Here is a 20,338-nt window from a genome sequence, read left to right on the forward strand (position 1 = left end):
TTACAATATATATTGGATATATTAGATATATCTACAAAAAAATAATAATTATTTTTTTTTAAATTACATAGAAATATATATTACAGTAGTAAGTTACTCCGGGCTCTTATACCATCGGGTTTTTAATAAGTGCACAAAATTCTGCGTTTGATCTTTACCAATTATCACTTTCTCTTGACATTCCTAATAAACGTGCTTTTTCCCTCTGACTCCTCCTACTGACACTTCCGTATAACAATCTTATACACTAACAGGTCTACTAGACCCGACTCCTTCAAACAGTCTCTATACTTTTCCTTTCAACAAACCTTTGTCTAATTTTCCTAACCATCAGGTAATAACATTCATTAATAAATGTGCTAAACAGTTGTTAGACTCTATCGGAGAGTCCTGTGCCCGCCCCCTCAGTGACACTAAGCAGTATGGGCGGAGGACAGAAATGCCAGGAGTTAAAATGGCAACCGGACTAGATAACCGGATATAGGGGTGTTGGCTTAGAGCGTGATTTTGAGACGTCACAATTATAATACAGATGTGGATGATATGTGGGAGTGGTTGGCTTTCAGTCGCCATCTTTGAAGGCTGATTACAGAAAAGTGGCGTACATAAATAAATACATGTTTTATGATCGGGACAACAGAAAATGATCAACATAACATACTATATAACACATAACATACTACTTCTAAAGGGTGACACCAATTTAGTAAAACTGGCTAAAATACAACAGTATATAGTATATAGTTTAGGGGATTACCATAACAGCTGATTTTTTTTTTACTCTAACTCTGCTTGCATGTAATCTGCAGCCCACTGGTTGATGACCTTGTACAAAACATAACAAATAACACAAAAAAACTTTGTATGCTGCTTCACTATGCAGCATTAATTAACCTCTTCAGCTCTCTCAGTACTGTATCTAGCAATGAGCTGGACTGTTCTCCTTGTCTGAGTACGTGGCATTGTACTTAGACACTTACATGGCACTGTACACTATTTGAGGTTAGGCTGCCCACAAAGGCATCACTACTATCAGGTCAGGGGCACTTTAAATCAAAGTAACTACTTCAACAGCTGACCAAGGGGAAGATTCCTGCAGAACAAAGGGTCTATATGCCACCATTGGAGGTAGGTTGGCTTTTTGCAGGATCTGGGGTTTATATACAGATATATACTGGGTACAAGGGTGTAACATAATGATGTGGCTTGGGTCGGCCACACACACTACAATATTCTGTCTTATCTAGATATTGCTGGTAACCGGCACATGACATGTCCACCCAGCTGGACCTGTGCTTCCCACCCATTATCCTAAATGTTTTCCTTCTGTCTGACCCTCTGGCTCTCATCTCTCTTCCCCACACCCTTCCCTCTTAGAACTCTAATCCTTGATTCCCCCTTAGGGATAGTACTTACATTAACCCCTAAGGTTCCTGGAAATTCCAAGGACCCATTTGCCCTGCATGTTACATTTAAGTCTGGTTACCTACCCACAAGGCAAAAATAAGTGTGCACAGGAGTGTGAGGAGTTCCCCAGGTGTTGGTCAGAGAGCCAGAGGTCGGTGGGGCTAAGGTATGTATCTGCCTTCATATCAAACCTCCTCAAGATCTGTTCTAGATCTTGCACTGCATCTTCTCATGCCCATCGCTAACTATATCTTAGCTATTCAATTTCCCATAGCCCTCCCATAAAGATGATGGGTTCCTCTTTAGTGAACATCTGTCCCATTCTCACCCTGATCCTAGATAGCTTATCGGGGACTCTCCAGACCTGTCTAGGTCTTGTCTAGTAGGCTCCTGCTTGCGCGGGCGGGATGCTCTCCCTCTTTGCTCTCTCCTTCTAGGAGGCGAGAATCGTCCACGGATCTACTGATCCATGCCGTGTATGTCGGTAAGCCTTCCACAAGGCAAACCCAAGGAGTGGAACTCATACAAGTACTGTCTCCACTATCCTCTGGACAGATAATTCTCAGGTTCAGGAACCCATTCATACAGAGAGTCTATGCGCCTACTGTCTGTGACCTCGCAGCTGTTCTCGATGTTATGCTGTATTAAAAGGGTTAAGCAATAATCACAGCCTCCCCATAAGGATGTACAAGTGATCATGTTCGGCAATCCCTTTCCTTAATTCAGCATAAATACAGCAACAGCTTATCTCAATCACACAACAGTTTGCGACGGCAATGCAGCACTTTAACCTTGTCCTATCCTGGGTTACAGAGTTCTTTGTCTAACAAATAGACTCAGCATTACAAACCTATAGAGAACACAGGTGTGACGGGAATCTCATTGGATCCGTTCCCCTGAGGCACAGATAGTACGTAAGAACGGAAGTCTTTCTTACCTGGCCAGTTATATCTGTGCGTCCGATGACGGATAAATCACCGCATCCCGTCTGTCTGCGTTCTGGTTTGCAGAGGCTGGGTCCCTGTTCGGACGCCAAATTGATAAGTCTAAATTAAGATGTTGACCCCTCTCTATGGAGAAAAAGTCAAATACCCAGGATGGATGGTTTTTAAATATATCTAGAGCTGTAACCTGGAGTTTTAACAACTCGTCACTTATAAATCACGGACACAGATAAGACATTGTATCATGATTATAATATGCACAAGCCAAAAAGACAGAAATGGCTGCACATCGCACCCATGGCTGACACGAAAGCTTATTCAGCTACATTTAAAACCAACATCAGAAGTTAGTATATAATTTGGCCAAACCATATTGCCTCATGTACCACATGCAGGTCTTCTGATATCACTGACATCACTGTGCCGGTCAGCGACCACAATCCCCACAAAACGTGAGCAAGCAGAGAAGGGGAGCCACGGAATGGCCCTGCAACCCCATTGTCACAGGACCAGACCCTAAAGGGCCCCCCCGAACCCCGCAGGCGCCACCAGCGGAAAAAATGATTATAAGCCTGGAGAAATGGCCCAAGTTTTATTATGGTAATCACATTTTATAGACAGAATATGGGGCGGTACTACTCATTCATATGAAATATGTAACATCCAATACAGGCGGGGTTCAAAGTCACAAGACACATACATGTCACACTCTGGTAGGCCGGTCCATAAATGGTCAGTAGCTTCCTGTACTGCGCAGTCAGGGTAACACAATGTTTTATTATTCAAAAATTGTTTATAGATAAGAGTCTCTCCTTCGTTCCTCCGTTCCTTGGGTATTGTGACTATAAATGATAACTTTCCAGGAGCTGTTCTCATTGACGTGCTTCCAGCATTCCTCTTCTTCATCCAGAACATCTCTCTGTCACCCTCTGATCACGCTCTGATCACACTCTGATCATCTCCAGTCTCCTCAGAGGGCAGTATATATAGGTGTAGTCATATAGGTACGGTGCAAGTAGGTAAAATCCCAATACCTGGCCTTATCACAGGAAAGAGCAAAGCAACCGTAACAAAGGTCTAGGTACTCTATCTCGCAGCGCAGGTGAAATGGACACGCTCGAACACTTAGCTTCGCCCAGGTAACTACGACTGGGGTTTGTGTCACCCTAGTAGGACGGGTCCCCCGACACTGTAGGGCAGAAGGTGGTCAGACTATAGTCAAAACACGGACGCAAGTATTCTTATCTCCAAAAGTTCCGGCAGAGCACACAACTACCTTGGGTTCGGACCCCCTTCGACAAACTCCTCTCCTCTTCACTGCACAACTCTAAACTATACAAGTACCGCTACAACTATCTCTTATATCAGCACTTACAAGTATCTCCCAGCACAGATTCAGTGAACACAAGTCTGTATCAAGAAAAGCTATTTACTGCCAAAATGTTCTGTATTTCCAAGTGACTGTTCAGTAAAGTCGTTGTATTTATTCTACGGGACTCAGTCACCATTACACCAGCACCAGCACCTACACACATCTGCTACACACCTTGGGTCATTTTCCCCTTTCACCCATAGTCCGGGTGGGTCATTTTCCACTCAGGACTACCATGACAAGAGCCCAAGGGACCCATCACAGCCCGGCAGGTCACCGACCATTGGGAAAAGTACAAACCGGCCATATATAAAACAGGTACCAACACGACACCTGTGTACTGTGCTAGCACTGGCCTCACGACACGAACATCACCGGCCAGGTACTGCACCACCACAATAGCTTGACTGCAGATTCAGATATCAAGAAGTCTATTATAATTCTTAAATCAGGCCGGTCAGTTAATCCACATAACGTGAAGCTTGAGCTACAAACCCACCACAAGACACAGGGGCACAGAGATACAAAGCTTGTCCAGCCAGATCATCTATATATATATAAAGCAAGGTTTGCAGCATCAACCTCAATGTTTACTATGAAAGAATTCTCTGTATATTCCACAGAATGGTTTTATCCTATGGCAGATGGAGTAAAAGCAGGAAGGAGGATGAGAGGGAAGAGATGTATAGAGCCGGGCCAGCACTTTATATTAAAGGGAAACTCCACATAAGGATTTTTTTTTTCTATTAAAACTACATTAAAAGTTCTATAGCTGTGTCTATATAATGTTTTATCATATCTGTGCGGTTCTGCCACACTGGTAGCTGATAGAAATCTAGGAAGTGAAGAAAAATGGCCTCTGTGCCAATTCACATTGTATCCTGCTCCCTCTGCTCTCTCACCTTAGGAGACAAATCTTCCATGCCTCTGTCTCACATTGTGTGTGTTTGCTGAGCACAGGCTGATGATGCAGACAGGAGGTAGGGTGTGATGTCACAAGAGGCGGGGCTGGATCCCAAATCCCATGATTGATTCACCATCTCTGACCGGCCAGAAGCAGCTGCTGCAAGGAATATTTCTTTTATTAAAATTTTAAACATAACAATAAATAAATACAGAAATAACACACCGTATCTAACCAGAACAAAACAATAAACAGAAAAATTACCAAAACAAAATGAAACCATAACATAAAGCACCGGTCCATCCCCACAATCATTCCTCCACACAGACAACCCATATTCCTATATACAATATATACACCCATATACTTATATACAATATTTACACAATATAAGCAATTTTAGCTAAACTAATAATAAACTATATACACTACTATATACAAACCTATATACACTACTATATACAAACTTATATACACTACTATATACAATACACCACTATATACTATACACCTATATAAATAACTAAATGTGAACTCCCTGGCCCAGTTGCATTGTGCACAACCTAATACCACAGACACAATTCTATACAAACCAACACCAACTAAACAAGACATCATTACACAAATAACCTACAACTAAACAAGACATGATAGAAAAAGAATAACTGTAGAAGACTGTAGACTGTAATGAACAGCTGAGGGAAAGCATTGCATTCTGGAACCAGTACTGCATTCTGGGAACTGCTCAACCAGGAAGTACAGAAACACAATACAGAACAAAACCCCCCAAAACAAATGGATTTTTGGCATTTTCAAAACTGGGATAGACAGGTCAGTAATGCGTTATGCTTCTGCAGAAGTTTTTTTAACCTCTACCTGGAGTTCCCCTTTAATCTATCTGTATGTTTTTGGGTGTAGGAGGAAAGCGGAGGACCCGGAGAAAACCCACCAAACATAGAACTCCAGTGCTGCAAGGCTACAGTGCTAACCACTGAGCCACCTGTAGTATACTGGAGCGCAGTCCCTGCGGCTGGGCCTTGGATGGCATTTTGTGTGTTCCATAAGGTAACATGTTCCTGTGTAAACTGTTATATGTATTTCTCTGTTCCAGTGTAACTGGCCAGCAGAGAATGGTTTACATCAGCGGCGTAGCTACCACGGTCGCTACCAAGGGGGGGGCCCGCGAGGCCCCCCCTTGCCACCGCACTGCCCCCCTCCCATTCCCCCTTGTAACCGCAGGCAGGGTTCTGCTTTCGATCACAAGAGGGAGGCTGGGACGGGCCCCCAGCTGACAACACCTCCCGGCTTTGTCTGGTCCTGTCCCTGGCAGCACAGCACCTGTGTGCGACAGGGAAGTACTTCCGACACAGGGTGCAGGGCCGGATTAAAGGGAGGGCACCAGGGGAACGTGCCCTTGGGGCCTCCACCACTAGGGGGCCTCCACCAGCTGGAACCCGGAAGTGGCGACAGGGAGACAGTCCTGTGCTAAAAGCATTTGAAAATCCCACATGGATACAGCACTACATGCTGTCCAGCCAGGGAGGGAGGTGTAGGGTTAACCCTTTGTATACCTCTCCTGCCCGGCGTGCTCAGACTCCCCCCTGGAGAGCTGTAAGTGGATTCTTCCTGTCTTGGTCCTGTCTCCTGCCTCACTCCCCCCTCCCCGCCTCACTGAGGAGAGGACAGCATGGGACCTCAGCAAGGAAACCTGATCTCTCCAGCAGGGATGTGACATCATGGTGTCTGCTGGAGGATCTGTCACAGCGGCTGACAGGCTGAAGGAACAGAGAAGAGCCAGAAGAGAGAAGACCTGTCTCCTGCCCGGATCAGGTGAGTATGAGGTTTTGTTTTGTGTTGGGTCACATTAGAGCAGGGGGTATATACTATGGGGGCACATATCAGAGCAGGGGGTATATACTATGGGGGCATATATCATAGCAGGGGGTATATACTATGGGGGCACATTACAGCAGGGGGTATATACTATGGGGGCATATATCAGAGCAGGGGGTATATACTATGGGGGCACATATCATAGCAGGGGGTATATACTATGGGGGCACATATCATAGCAGGGGGTATATACTATGTGGGCATATATCAGAGCAGGGGTATATACTATGGCACCAAGCAGCAGAATTCCTACAGCATGGGAGCCTATAGTTAGGAGAAAGGAGAAAGGGAAGGAAGTTGTTGTAAAAGTGCGGAGCCTGAGATGTTTGTCTGGCAGGTTATGAAGAGACGAATTGTAGCTGGAAGAAATCATCATGGTGGTCCGGGCCAGATGGAGAGGAAAAGGAATTGACGCCTCAGATTAAAGAAGACGTCACCTGTGAGTCACTGAATTAAATGGGTTTTTTTTGTTTGTTTTGTGTTTTTTGTAGAAAACTATTTGGTCGGACGCCCTGAAGTGAAAAGGGAAACGTTGCTCTTTGCCATAATACACACGCTGCTTTTTCATAGCAGAGTTTTACTGTGTCAGCTGAAATTGTGGCAAAAATGCATGAGAAAATATTTATATTTGTGAATACAGGATAAGTACTAGGAGAATTCTCTACATCAAGTAGTTTACTACAAGAAAAAGGAATTCCTGTCAGGTTGAAAGGGGTCCCCGCTGCACTTAGCAGGTGAGAATCCCCCTGGTCACATACACGGCTATATGCAAAGTCGCTGTGTGAGGGTAGTTCTATGTTTTTATACTTTTATATTGAGAAATTATATTTTCCTTTAAACGGACGAGCAATGCTTATGCAATTTAAGATGGTGCCTGTATCCTGCCAAGTATGCCTGAGAGCTGATAGAATAGTAACAAGATGTGAGGTATAACAAAGGAACTGCTGTGATCACGGGGAGAACATTGCAGAATACAGCAAGGACAGCACGGTCGGATACTAGATAGAGATGCTTACTATCTGTTTTAAACACGTCCTTCCTTTGCACTGTGTGTAAGCTATTACTTTCTCTCTAATAAACCTCAGTGCCGTGTGATGATCCCAAGGGCTGACACTGCAGGGACTCAGATTGAAGCTGAACTTTGCGTCAGAGTCTTTCTTAGTGTGCGCGCACCTGCCTGAATGATTTGGAGCAAGTGACTGACCACTATTAAAGTGACCCCTGTCCTTGGCGGGAGTCACAACCCCGTCAATTGGCGCCCAAGCGTGGGACCACGGCCAGAGGACCATTGAGGATCATCAACCCGTGCCAGACCCTTGGTGTTGGACCGCGATTCACTGACCCGAGGCTTGATCACCCTCATCAGAGTCACGGTGAGTGTATGCATATTTATATGTGTCATTTGCCAGTGATCGTCAGTGAGTTGTTGTCTGACTTGGGGGTCCATCTGGATCGGTGTTCCACGTTGAGGTGATACAACAGTATTGGTCTGTGTGCCGTGGTCTGAACTTCAACTGTTCACCGGCTCAGCACCAGTTGCTCAGTCGCTTGTGGTTCACTTAATCAGAAGATTTCTTTGCAGATTCAAAGGAAAGAGAAAGTGAAACTTGCAGTCATATGTTTGGCTAGAAGCTGACTCGAATTAACTCTTTATAGAAAGTAAACAATCGCAGCATCTAGCCTAGGCACAAGGCTGCTAGTCCGAGAAAGGAAACAGAGCAGGTGCTGTCTGAGGTAGACGTGTAGGTTTATGTAGATATTACCCAGTGACAACAATCTGTGGTTGGGGACCTAACACTCGGAGCCTGTAACCTGGTCTTGGTGGTTCCGAGTGGTGATTGTGGAGTCACATATCCGGTGAGTAGCTACACGGATAAGTAATATCACCAGGCTGTTAACATGCTGAGATTGTTTAAAAGGAAGCACACACTGCCAGACGGTGCACAGACGGCAGTGGATTTAGTTTGGGTCAGGGAAGGCAAGAAATATGTGAAGGATGCCCAGAAGCTGTATAAACTCGCTGAATTGCCGACCACTGGGAGGCTTCAGCCGAGTATATGGAGAAAGATGACCGAAGAGTTGCGAGGCATGTTGGAGGACAAAGGCCTCCTGGAGACGGCACAGCCCACCTCCGAGTGGCACGGGAGGAGATGCAGGATGTGAAGAATTATATGGTTAGGTGAAAAATGTCGATAAATCCCTTCCTGAAACTCCCCAGACTGACCTTACCCCCACAATGGACCCTATTGTTAAGAAATCAGAGCCACCGCCCTATAATGGTGCTGGTTCTGGTCACCGAGGGTGGACCTGTTTTAAGTGTGGCATGCAGAATCCTGATTGGCGAGACATATGTTATAATTGTGGCGCCCACAAGCCGCAGCTTGACGAGGGTGTATCCAAAGTCCCGCCCCATGAGGTCACACCTCAGGCCTCGCCTGTTGCCCCTCTCTATATCCGGTACTCACCCCTTCTGGTTCCTATTACCAAGGCCCTGTTTCCGCCCAAGCCCAAGGTGGAACGCATGGTGACACGCAAGGCCCTAAGCGTGTCGCCATTTTCCCTAACTTGATTGATTTTCTCAATACTCTGGAAGCTCAAGCCATGCTCCGTAATCGGAGACAGGCAATAGAACCGGACACTAGATCCACTGGAAGTGATTCCGGATGGAGAGAATTTGACCCGGTCCAACCACAGACGCGGCAGAGTGAAGATTGGCCACCGCCCCCTCTATCTCTTTCGCCCCCGGAGCCTGAGCCTGCCCCCATAGTGATCCAGGCCACCCCAGTCAAACCCGAAGTAGTGTCCCCCACAGGACCGCTCCCTTCTACCCTCCCTCGACCAGGCGAACAATGGAGTGGTAGAGCGCTTAAAAGTTATGCAGGAAAAAGTGGGTAACAGATATCTCTCTGATGTTATTGTAAACTTTGCTAATGAACATCTAAAGCATCAAGGAGGACTGGCCCGGTCTGTAGCATTAGCAGCAGGTCTCTCTCTACAAAGGGATAGTGACCAGCTGGTTAGTGAACAAGGCCCTATGGCTACAGGAGGGATTGCAGTTACTGGCCCAGGTTTTGATTATACATGCAGTGGGCCCCAGATATGACCCAAACCAGGCTGATGACTGTAAGCGCCAGTTGCAAAGTGCAGTCTGGAACACTTTAGTATACCTGTCTACCCCAACCGCAGTGGAAAGAGGTATCAAGTCGGTCATATTTCCCCTCATTTCTGTAGGACTATTTGGGTACCCTGTAAGAGAGGGAGTACAGACTCTGATGCAGACCATAAAATCATTCATTGCCACTCAAACCACACAGTTAACTGACATTAGGGTAATCACTGATGATCCGGACAAACTCCCTCTATTAAAAGAATACCTACAGGAAAATTCAGTTGTTAAACCAGAAAAACCCGATATACCCCCTGTGATGATGAATACCATTCCTGAGGAGGAAGAAGGAGGAGAAGAGACTGTTTCTTCATGGGTGCAGTCCTCAGCTCGGCAGCCTACCCAAGGGGAGAGTCCCCTGAAATATGTCAAGTTCACCCCCACACAAGTCTCCACCCTAGTGAACACCATACCTGACCCTGAGAAACAGCCTATGCCATTCTATAGGAGGATGTGTCAGATTCAGAAGACATATGCTGCTACTTGGCAGGATCTCCATTCCCTTACTGAAATAAAAGCTTCTGACAGCTTTTTACCCCTGATGGCTCCAGCCTTCGACCCAAGTCAGTCCCCACCGACAGATAGCTATCCCTCAGGTCTTACATATTGCCAACAACTCAAGCAATGGGCACGGGAGGCCCTGACAGACCTACAAGGCTCACTCCAAGATGTAACACAGGGGCCAGAGGAAACGCGGCTAGATTACAACTGATGTTTGACGACCTTGGATTCACACCTCAGGCGAAGGCCCACCGGATGCTGCTTACCAAAGCCTTCATAGAAGGACTGAACGAGCCATTGAAAGATAAAATTCTGTCCATCCGCCCAGACTGTGTTGGAGGTACGTTACAAGATGCCGTCACGGTGGCAAAGGGTTTTGCACGGTCCCTGGCCAAGGAGATAAAGGATAAGTCTAAGAAGAAAGCTGTAGCCTTAATGATGCAAGATGAAGGGTGTGAAGAAGCTGTCTTATGCCCGGTGGTGCCCTCTGTGGCAACAACTTCAGTTCAACCTACTTGTCCTTCACCTCCACAGCCACCTTATCCTATGGGACCACAAGCTGTCCCCTACCAGACTTGGATGCAGTATCCTCAGCAATATTCTGGCCCACCCCAATCATACTCCCAACACAGCCTATACCACCCGCCAAGAGGAGGGCCAAATCAGGATGAAAGCCTACCTGTTGGAATTTTGGAAAACCAGGACACGTGAGAAGAGAGTGCAGAAGCCAACTCAAGAATGATGAACAGCGCCCTAACATGCAAGAGAACCCTGGGAACCCCTGGTCTAGGCAATGACGGGGAGGGCAACCCGAGTCCACCATGCCAGTTGTTGGGTCATCCCCTACTTGCGGGAAAGTCACTTTGAATGTGGCTGAGGTGCCTATTGATTTCCTGGTGGATTCGGGGGCATCCACGTCTGTTATCTCAAAGGTTAAGCTCCCCCATTCCATTGAACTTTCAGAAGATTGGATGTCCTGCATCGGACTGGAAAGAAAAACGCCAACAAAGTCGACTCACTGTACTGGTCCCTCTTGGACCCTTTCCGGATGTGACTGCAAGATTTCTTGTCTCAGACACTTGCCCACTCAACCTCCTGGGGTCTGACATTCTTAAAAGACTGAGAGCGCAGATCTCCTATGATACCGATGGGATGCAACTGAGACTACACCGTCCAGATGGTGAAGACACAGTCACCGACATCTGTGTCCTCAGAGCCTTGCCCCTGATGATTCTCCAAGAAAAATCCAATCCAGACACAGGGATACCTTCCCATGTTGAAGAACAGGTACCACTCAGCTTGTGGTCTACTGGACCTGATGATGTTGGACTGCTCCCAGTCCCACCTGTCGTGGTACACCTGAAACCTGGAGTTCCTCACCCCAGAGTCCCACAATATCCCTTGAAAGTGGCCCAAGAAGTTAGTCTAAAAGAACAGATCCAGGCCTATTTAAAAGCAGGAGTACTGAAACATTGTACCTCACCCTGCAACACTCCATTGTTTCCAGTCAAGAAGAAGAGTGTGAAGGGCCAGCCTGACCGGTATCGACTCGTGCAGGACCTGAGAGCAGTCAATGCTGCTACAATCTTGGAAACACCAGTAGTGCCAAATCCAAACACACTCCTAAGTGGGGTACCTCAAGACTCACCCCTCTTCACAGTTATCCACCTTGCCAACGCTTTCTTCAGTGTGCCTCTCCATGAGGATTCACATTTTCTGTTCTCTTTCACGTTCCAGGGGGCACAGTTTACATGGACAAGGACCCCCCCAGGGAGCCCAGAATAGTCCCAACCAGTTCTCACAGGCCTTGAAGCTTGCCCTCTCACCATGGATCGCCACCCATCCTGAAGCCACCCTACTTCAATATGTGGATGATCTCCTCCTCTGTGGGCCTAACAACATGCAGGCGTTGGAAGATCTCTCCATTTCCCTTCTCCAACATCTGGCAGCAATCAACTGCAAGGTTTCTAAAGCAAAGGTCCAATGGTGTCTACCTCAGGTCATTTTATATCTCAAGGGGTGAGACACCTGACTGAAGAAAGAAAATGAGCCATCTTGGCTGTCCCCTATCCAACTACTGTTAATCAATTGCAGATGCTTCCAGGCTCATGCAGCCCCTCTACGATGCTTTGAAGACTGGCCCTTATGAAGAAGATGTGCCAAACCCTTTCATATATGAACAGTATCAACAGTGTTTCCGCCTCCTGAAAAACGCCATTGCCAGTGCCCCTGCCTTGGGTCTCCCAGACTATGTCAAATCATTTCATCTTTATGTTTCTGAGAAAGATGGCCATGCGTCTGGTGTCCTTGCTCAGGACCATGGTGGTAAACAACGTCCCCTTGGATACTACTCTTGCAGACTGGATCCAGTCGCCAGAACATCACCTACCTGCCTGCGAGCGGCCCATGCAGCCCAGAAGCTCTTAGACAAAGTTGCAGACATCACATTGGGACATGACGTGATCATACAGGCCCCTCATGACCTTGCTGCAGTTCTCTCTCTCACATTGCCTCGTCATCTTTCTCACTAGAGACACCTCAGACTTCAATGTTCGCTGTTACTCCCCTCCTATGTCTCTTTCAAAAAGTGTACCACCATCAACCCTGCCACAGGTCCCAAGGGGGGAAGGAGAACCTGACCCTGATGAATGGGAAGAACCACCCCATGACTGCTTGCACACGTTACAACAAGACACATCAGAACCTCAAAACATGTCTATCACAGAGATTCCAGACGCAGATCTGGAGTTGTGGACGGATGGATCAAGGTATGCTGATGATGGAGGCAAGTTTCACACGGGATTTGCAATTACAACCGAAACCCAAGTATTACACGCTGAGGCCTTGACACCTGGCAGGTCGGCCCAAGAAGCGGAACTAATTGCCCTTCAAACTGCCTTGCAAATGGCTGAAGGAAAGAGAGTGAATATCAGAACAGACTCTCGTTATGCCCACGGTATTGCCCATGACTTTGGCACTATATGGAAAAATCGAGGATTTATAACATCTTGCTGAGCTTATACAAGGACTTATGCAGGCCATGGAACTACCCACTCAAGTGGCTGTCATCAAAGTGAAAGCACATGGGAGAATCAACAGCAAAGAAGCTAGAGGAAATCAGCTAGCAGACCAGGCGGCAAAACAAGCTGCTATGGGACCTGTGTCCGTAAGATGGCAGTATATGGACTATCAGTGGGATCCTGTAGATACAGAAGTCCCCATGGTGAGTACAAGGGCACAGAGGAAGAAATTTCTAGAAAATGAGGATTTGAAAATACCAGCGGAGAATCCAACAGACTTGGTGGTGGTAAGGCCACCCTCTCTAAAACTGCAGCAGGAACAGTTCAGTGCACCTACAGAGGAAAGAAGACAATGGAAAAAAGAAGGTGCAGTATTGGAGAAACAGACAGGCCTATGGAAGAAGGAAAATTGCCTCCGAAAAAGAATGTACCCGGCCATCGCAGCATGGGCACATGGAGCTACACACAGAGGAAAGAACCAATCTCTGGCTTACATCAGGAAGTTTTACCATGCTCCAGGAATCAGCACCACCCTGACGGCATACAATCAAGCTTGTCAAATTTGTCAGATCTGCAATCCCAGCAGTACCCAGACTGTTCCTGCCCAACACTTGGCCAAACCAGACTACCTATGGCAAAGGATACAAGTGGATCACATACATATGCCCCTGGCTGGAGGGTATGAGTATGTGCTCGTGGTGGTGGACATGTTCTCAGGATGGCCAGAAGCCTTCCCAGTCAAGAATATGACAGCAAAGACCACGGCTAAGAAGATGCTCATTGAAATTGCCTGCAGATTTGGCATTCCAGAAGTTATTGAAAGTGATCAAGGCCCAGCCTTCACGGCCTCAGTGTTCTCAGAGTTGTGGTTCATGCTTGGTGCACACCAAGGCTTACACACCCCTTACCACCCCCAGAGTTCAGGGAAAGTTGAGAGGATGAATGGCACCCTCAAAACTAAATTACTTAAAATGAGTCAGGAACATCCTCTCCCATGGCCAGACCTGCTGCCTATTGCTCTGTACCATGTCAGACACAGACCACAGGCTAGACATGGACTTACTCCCTATGAGATCTTATTTGGGTCCCCTCCTAAGATAGATGAGATAGACACTCAGGAATTGCAGAAAGGTCAGGATAAACTTGTACAATTTGTAATTTCTCTTGCTCGAGAACTGTCTAACTCTCGTACTGCAGTGTCTGCTTCTCTTCCAGAATCCACAGGAGACACAGTCCATCCGTTCAAACCGGGAGATAGTGCGTACCTGAAGAGACATATCAGGAGAGATTGCCTGGTAAACACCTCTGTCCCTGTAGTTACGTTCCAATTCGACTATTGTGATGTAGTGAGACACGCTCACGTATGTAAAGAAGGGATTAAATTGGACCATGAGTCATACAACGAGGGAGAATCCTATTTGTGTGTAACTAGACCAGGGAATGAGAACTCTTAATATTGGTCAGACGTGGGTTGGAACACAGGGACAGACTGAAATTATAAACCAAAGGAGGGCAGAGATCGTAAAGACAGTAATTGAAGATCGCTACTGACCAGAATGACGCTAACTAGAGGTCGGAAAATCCCCTGGGGCCGATGTGCCCTAAAGAACTGTTTCCCCTTGTTCTTGAATATAGAAAACCCTTCTCCCGGTGATTTAGGCAAATATGTTCTCGGGGCACATATTGGTACCATTAATCCCTCGTTAGGACTAGTAGAACTCAAGGATATAAAGTTAAAACCCACTGTAGCCCCCTCAGTTGTTGGTAGCTTGAAAAACAACCGTGATAAAACGGTCCAGGACATCCTCCCCATTCCGGGACTATCCTGGCAGGATGTGTTTAGCATTGAGACCCAGACTACTCCCAGGAAAAATTTATGGATTGAGTGGGTTAGGTATACAGTGAGAACGGCCAACATATCTGTAGGTTGTATAGCATGTGCAGCGGCAAATATATGACTACAATACCCCTAGATCTCCCTGAAATAAATCACACAGAATGCCTCCTCAACTTATTAAAGGGTGAAAATGATACTAAATGTCCAGAACTCCGTCCCCTATTGACCCTCAAACCGAAGGGGAGACCCCCAGGAGAAGTCTATGTCCATGATGGTAACTACACTTGCTTTACAGCCAATTAAACTACTGGTACGCAAATGGGTATTTTTGGCCCTGGTTTCTGCAAGTATAACTCCTCTATTGGTTCCTCAATGTTACAGAATCTGACCCATGCTGTATTTGATGTATTCTGGTTATGTGGGGATGGGAGACTGAGAAACAAGTTGCCTAGCCTATGGAAGGGTCAGTGTACCCTAGTGAAAGTTATTATGCCCTTCCGAGTACTCCCATGGGATCCAGAAGCCCCAGATGCAGAATCCCAACCCAGTAGCCATCATAGACAAAAGAGATCTGCCCTATTGCGAGACTTTCAGCAAGACCCCCAGGTGTATATAGATGCTATTGGAGTGCCACCGGGGGTTCCAGATGAGTTTAAGGCCCAAGATCAGATTTCTGCAGGTTTCCAGTCCATCATTCCCCAGATACAGATCAACAAAAATGTGTCTTGGATCAATTACATGTATTATAATGAGCAGAGGTTTGTCCATTACAGTAGAGATGCTTTCCAAGGTATAGTTGAAGAATTAGGCCCCAATACTAGGATGACTCTGCAAAATAGGTTCATCATAGACATGTGGACAGCTGAGAAAGAGGAGCTTGCCCAATGATAGGAGAAGAATGCTGCACCTCCATTCCTGACAACACTGGAGATGATGGTAAAATCACGGTAGCCCTGGGTAAGATAAAAGGATTAGCTACGGAAATAAAGCAGAATGCTGGAGCAGACACCAGCTGGGCCAATTGGATGACAGAATGGGCTGGAGGTTGGAAACGCTTCCTCCTCACCATAGGTATGATCTTGACAGGACTACTAATAGCTGGCCTGATTGTTCTATGTTGTTGCATACCCATTTATAAGAAATTAATGTTGAAGGTCACTGGGATAGAGATGTAGTCTCGGGGTGACCAGAAGAGGAACCCCTAGTTGGTACCACAGAAATTGATATGCCCACAAAGACTCCCTCATTCTCCAAGAAGTTTGAGGTATCTGCTTATCAAGGGTTAATTTAGGGATAGATAAGGGAAGGGTAGACTCTCATGGTGGTTAAGCTCCCAGTGGAAGGAGGAGGTGTTAGGAACACAAACTCCAGTAGCTGGGTGAAGTATCCCCATCCCCTAACCCCCATCAGGAGATAGCTACAAAGGCTCAAGACTATCAGTATTAGGGAAAAGAAAAATATAATTTAGGGGGGATTGTGAGGGTAGTTCTATGTTTTTATACTTTTATATTGAGAAATTATATTTTCCTTTAAACGGACAAGCAATGCTTATGCAATTTAAGATGGTGCCTGTATCCTGCCAAGTATGCCTGAGAGCTGATAGAATAGTGACAAGATGTGAGGTATAACAAAGGAACTGCTGTGATCACGGGGAGAACATTGCAGAATACAGCGAGGGACAACACAGTCGGATACTAGATAGAGATGCTTCCTATCTGCTTTAAACACGTCCTTCCTTTGTACTGTGTGTAAACTATTACTTTCTCTCTAATAAACCTCAGTGCCGTGTGATGATCCCAAGGGCTGACACTGCAGGGACTCAGATTGAAGCTGAATTTTGCGTCAGAGTCTTTCTTAGTGTGCGCGCACCTGCCTGAATGATTTGGGGCAAGTGACTGACCACTATTAAAGTGACCCCTGTCCTTGGCGGGAGTCATGACCCCGTCAGCTGTACTAATAGGAATTGTTTGGTGCTGGTGAAATCTGTGTATGTAGAGTGAATCCATAGGGTCAGTTACCCTGGTGGGCCCAAGGTACCCCAATGTAACACTGCCGCCCCGCTCCCAACCCCTGGTCCTAACAACCACCTCATTCACCAATCCCATTCCTCTCCCACCAGTTTCCTCAGCTCAGCTGCACCACACGGACGCTCCAGCCGCCAGTCACAGGACCAGGACGCCAGATGAGAAGACCAGACATGTTTAGTTTCCAGCGTGCTCTGGCTCCGGTCCAACTCCTTCAGGCAGGCCAGCCCCCCTATATTTTGCATGGGACTGCACAAGTAAAAGCCACTTCACAGAAGGGACTTGACGTTAGGGGACATTGCAGGGACATTACAGTGGAAAAACATCATATTACCTGCAGGAAATTCACCTCTGCTATATCTGTGTTGAATTTCGGCTCTGCTACATTGGTGTGATTAACACAGAAAGATTTATCTGACAGATTTTTGATGCCAAAGCCAGGAATGGATTTGAAAAAAGGAGAAATTTCAGTCTTTGCTTTATGAGCTGTTTGGCTTCAATAATCTGTCAGATTAATCTGTCTGTGTAAAGGCCCCTTTGCCAGCCAAATCCAGCAGCATAATGTCCCTAACCTATTGCTAAGATTTGGAGGTTAGATTACCACCCCCACCATGCATTAAAATGTAATGGATGTTGGGGGTTGTAATTGATTTGTCATGTGAGCCCGAATGTGTGACAAGGCCAACTCCCCTGCTCTGGTGGTCCAGTATAACTTGTACAACTGCATATGCTGCTTTGGTGGCTAACATGGTGGGCAAGAGCGCACAGAGAGTGCTAAAAGACTGTATTCTCCCATTGCATTAAGTGGAAACACACCCCGATGCTCACCCCTCCCCCATCCTGTCTTTAGGGCCTGGCATCCTCCTCTGGACTGCAGCCTCTAGTGACCATCACATGCAGAACAGAGGAGGATGCTGAACCATACAGCCAGGAGTGAGGAGGGGTAGGTGCTAAGTCCCCTACAGTAATCAGCCACCTGTATAGATCACTACTACACAGGGGCTGTATGCAATAGGGCATGTACTATAGTGGACCACACAGAGGGGGGCACATACTATAAGAGGGGGGGTCACATAGAGTCAGCCTACCCACTAAATGAGGGTGTAAAGGGGCCAATACAGATGTACAGTGTGTAGAGAGATGAGGATGGTGCTTAATGGAGTGAGGAGCCTAATATGTTTCTCAGGACGATTCTTTGGATTTGTGACTCTGAGAAGTTCTCATAATGGCCCAGGACAGATGGAGAAGATGAAAAGGGAAGAACTCCGATCAGAGAAGACGTCCCCTGTTTGTCACCTGATATAACTGCACTGTAATGTATATGGTGTAAAGAACCTGTGTAGAGCTGGGGCCACCTCTATATGACTGGATGAGGTGATGGTGATCTGTGTACAGTGGATTATTCAGTAGCAGCGGTGGTGTTAGTCAGTATGTCGGGGTATTATTTGTTGCTTGTTACCTGGTACTGTGTTTTATTGGATTTAGTATACTGGATTTGGTCAGTAACAATATGGTGGTGATGGAAGTGGTTGTGGTGGTAATATTTCCCCTTGTATACTGGTATTATTGGTAATATTGGTCTCAATACACAGGATTTGGCTAGTGACAGTATGGCGGTAATATGGATGGTGATAATATTTCCTGTATACTGGTATTATTGGTAATATCGGTCTTGAGATTATATATATATATATACATACATATACACTACCGTTCAAAAGTGTGGGGTCCCCAAACAATTTAGTGTTTTCCATGAAAAGTCACACTTCTTCACCACCGTACGTTGTGAAATGAATAGAAAATAGAGACAAGACAAGGTTAGAAATAATGATTTGTATGTGAAATAACATTGTTCTTCCATCACACTTTGCTTCCGTCCCAGAATCCTCCTTGTGCAGCAATTCCAGCATTGCACACCTTTGGCATTCTAGCTATTAATCTGTTGGGGTAAGCTGGAGAAATTGCCCCCCACGCTTCTAGAAGCAGCTCCCACAAGTTGGATTGGTTGGATGGGCACTTCTGGCGTACCATACGGTCCAGCTGCTCCCACAACAGCTCAATGGGGTGGTGATCTGGTGACTGCGCTGGCCCCTCCATTACCTATGATAGAATACCAGCTGCTGCTTCTGCTGGAAATAGTTCTTGCACAATTTGGAGGTGTTTAGGGTCATTGTCCTGTTGTAGGATGAAATTGGCTCCAACCAAGCGCTGCCCACTGGGTATGGCATGGCGGTGCAGAGTGATGGCCTTCCTTATTCACAATCCCTATTACCCTGTACAAATCTCCCACCTTACCAGCACCAACCCCAGACCATCACATGACCTCCACCATGTATAACAGATGGCGTCAGGCATTCTTCCAGCATCTTCTCATTTCTTCTGCGTCTCACAAACCTTCTTCTTTGTAAACAATGTACACTATAGCACTTCCCCACACAGACCCTCCGGTCTAAGTGTAATATCAAACACAAAAAAATTGTATATAGATGCAAAAGTTACCTGTCCCTGTGTCCTGTAGGGACAAAATAATTCAAGTTCAGTAGCATGGTAACAGCATCTCACTTAGGCGGGAATACGGAAAAAAGAGTTTTATTCCAGCATGGCAAACAGAGCGACGTTTCAACCTTATAGGTCTTTCTCAAGCATACAAAGTTAGGACAAACATGCAGTATATAAGGGATCATCAGCCAATGAACAGGGAACGTATAATTAACACATATTAACCCTTAATAACCCGTGTTTCAACAACAATTACAGATAACCTTTATTTAAACAAAATCAAGTGCTATATTTAATACTATAGGGTTAAAACTACTCACAGGGCGCTAGTCTCCCACAGGTGTATCCACTATCTGAGCTACAGAGGAGCGCGATAAGCACAGGCGCCGGCGTCTCACGGCGCTTACTGCGCTTGCGCTAAACAACACCAATCACAGCAAGGTGGGCGTCGACAGTCGCGATCATGTGATCGCAACCATAGCAACTCACCACGCTCAGCCTGACGTGAGTCAGCCGGCCAATGCCAACGGCAGGAACCTAACTCCTGCCAACCATTGATATAATACAAGGAAAGGTCCGGTGAAATGTCCTGTACTCCAGCCGATCTTCAACCGCATCCAAAGCAGGTCACATACGGAGCGTTCAAGAATAAAGTCACACCATAGCCTCTCCAGAAGCACATACGGCATAAGCAGCTCCTCCTCAAGCAGACAGGTTGGTGATCACAGATCACTGTTATTGATGTAGTTCTCCACTCACCATTTCAGGTCA

This window comes from Dendropsophus ebraccatus, chromosome 7 (assembly GCF_027789765.1).
Source record: "Dendropsophus ebraccatus isolate aDenEbr1 chromosome 7, aDenEbr1.pat, whole genome shotgun sequence".
Lineage (NCBI taxonomy): Eukaryota > Metazoa > Chordata > Amphibia > Anura > Hylidae > Dendropsophus > Dendropsophus ebraccatus.